General features: G+C 41.8%; 1 non-coding gene across 1 annotated transcript; it reads right to left on the bottom strand.

Annotated features, from left to right (window-relative positions):
• Positions 1-1,266: 1,266 nt before the first annotated feature.
• TRNAC-GCA (transfer RNA cysteine (anticodon GCA)) lies at positions 1,267-1,338 on the bottom strand. Its single transcript has one exon. It is a non-coding gene; the product is annotated as a tRNA-Cys (tRNA).
• Positions 1,339-2,641: the final 1,303 nt, after the last annotated feature.

Genomic DNA, 2,641 nt, shown 5'->3' with positions numbered 1-2,641 from the left:
TGATATTTCACTATGTATGTCTCAAAGATAAGGAGCTTTTTTTTTTTTTTTTTTTTTTTTTTAATTTTGGCCACATCCCAAGGCATGTGGGAACTTAGTTCCCCGAACAGGGGTCAAACCTGTGTCCCTCTTGCACTGGAAGGCAGAATCCTAACCACTGAACTGCTGGGGAAGTCGCAGCAGCCTTTTTCTTAAATCACAATATTAGTGCACATTTTAAAAGTGAATAGTAATTTCTTAATATAATTTAGTATCCAGTTTGTGCTCAAATTTTTCTGATTGCCTCCAAAATGTCCTTTATGGTTGGTTTGTTCAAATCAGGATTCAAACAAGATTCATACACCAAATTTGCCTAGTATATCTTTAAATCTCCTTTAATCTAAGTTCTGTCAGGAAAAATATTGAAATAACTGCCCCTGGAAGAATTCACTGACATTTGAGGAAGTAATTTCATTTATATATCCAATACTTGATTTATTCTAAGGCAGGGTTAATTATGGGCTTTCCAAGTGGCTCAGTGGTAAAGAATCTGCCTGCCAATGCAAGAGACTCAGGAGATGCGGGTTCAATCCCTGCATCGGGAAAATTCCCTGGAGAAGGGAATAGCAACCCACTCCAGTATTCTTGCCAAGGAAAACCCATGCACAGAGGAGCCTGACAGGCTGCAGTCCATGGGGCCACAAAGAGTCAGACACAACTGAATACTCACTCACACACACAGGGTTAATTGTAAGATGCATTATTATTTTATGTAGCACCAAGAAGTTTAAAATGCTGACAAGTGTCATTGTCAGATGCCACCAATTGTAAATATATTCCAATTTCAGAGAGATAAAAATGGGGAAAATATGTCTTAAAATCAGTAAAATATGGCAGTTGCAACACAGCAAACTCACATGCTATTTTCAGATTAAAATGGGATGTGGGAAAGGCATATGGGATGTGGAAAAAGTCCCTGAGATGGGAATGATTCACTTCTATTCCAGAGCAGATGAAGAATGAAGAGTGTCACCATCCCTTGTTTCATGGCTAATCGTTGTGAATTCCTTTCTCCTCTGTGTGCTTTGACTTCAAGTTTGACACAGAATTTGAACTTCTTAGAATGTTAATACGGTATTTAATGTACTCAGGACTTTGAAGTGAAGTCATTCAGTTGTATCCGACTCATTGTGACCCTATGGACTGTGGCCTATCAGGCTCCTCTGTCCATGGGATTTTCCAAGCAAGAGTGATGGAGTGGATTGCCATTTCCTTCTCCAGGGGATCTTCCCAACCCAGGGATTGAACCTGGGTCTCCCGCATTGCAGGCAGACGCTTTACCGTCTGAGCCACCAGGGAAGATACAGTCTCTGAGAAATGCTTACTCTTTTGATTACTCTGACTTTAGGATGTTAGGTGGGGCTTCTGAGGTGGTGCTAGGGGTAAAGAATCCACCTGCCAGTGCAGGAGATGTAGGACACATGAGTTCAATTCCTGGGTTGGGAAGATCCTCTGGAGAAGGAAATGGCACCCCACTCCAGTATTGGTGTCTAGAGAATCCCATGGGCAGAGGAACCTGGCAGGCTACACTCAATGGGGCTGCAAACAATCAGACATGACTGAGTAACAAAGTACAAAATGTTAGGTGAGCCCAGTTTGAAAAATACATATTCATAATGCCAAAGCCTTTGACTGTGTGGATCACAATAAACTGTGGAAAATTCTGAAAGAGATGGGAATACCATACAACCTGACCTGCCTCTTGAAAAATCTGTATGCAGGTCAGGAAGCAACAGTTAGAATGGGACATGAAACAACAGACTGGTTCCAAATAGGAAAAGGAGTACGTCAAGGCTGTATATTGTCACCCTGCTTATTTAACTTATATGCAGAGTACATCATGAGAAATGCCAGGCTGGATGAAGCACAAGCTGGAATCAAGATTGCCAGGAGAAATATCAATAACCTCAGATATGCAGATGACACCACCCTTATGGCAAGAAGTGGAGAAGAACTAAAGAGCCTCTTGACGAAAGTGAAAGAGGAGAGTGAAAAAGTTGGCTTAAAGCTCAACATTCAGAAAACTAAGATCATGGCATCCAGTCCCATCACTTCATGGCAAATAAATAGATGGGGAAACAGTGGAAACAGTGGCTGACTATTTCTGGGGGCTCCAAAATCACTGCAGATGGTGACTTCAGCCATGAAATTAAAAGACATTTACTCCTTGGAAGGAAAGTTATGACCAACCTAAACAGCATATTAAAAAGTGGAAACATTACTTTGCCAACAAAGGTCCATTGAGTCAAGGCTATGGTTTTTCCAGTAGTAATGGATGTGAGAGTTGGACTATAAAGAAAACTGAGCACCGAAGAATTGATGCTTTTGAACTGTGGTGTTGGAGAAGACTCTTGAGAATCCCTTAGACTGCCAGGAGATCCAACCAGTCCATCCTAAAGGAGATCAGTCCTGAATATTCATTGGAAGGACTGATGCTGAAGCTGAAATTCCAATACTTTATGCGAAGAACTGACTCATTGGAAAAGACCCTGATGCTGGGAAAGACTGAAGGCGAGAGGAGAAGAGGATGATAGAGGATGAGATGGTCGGATGGCATCACCGACTCAATGGACATGGGTTTGGGTGGACTCTGGGAGTTGGT

The sequence above is a fragment of the Muntiacus reevesi genome, chromosome 12 (assembly GCF_963930625.1).
Source record: "Muntiacus reevesi chromosome 12, mMunRee1.1, whole genome shotgun sequence".
In the NCBI taxonomy this organism is placed as follows: domain Eukaryota; kingdom Metazoa; phylum Chordata; class Mammalia; order Artiodactyla; family Cervidae; genus Muntiacus; species Muntiacus reevesi.
This window is presented reverse-complemented; position numbering and strand designations above follow the sequence as displayed.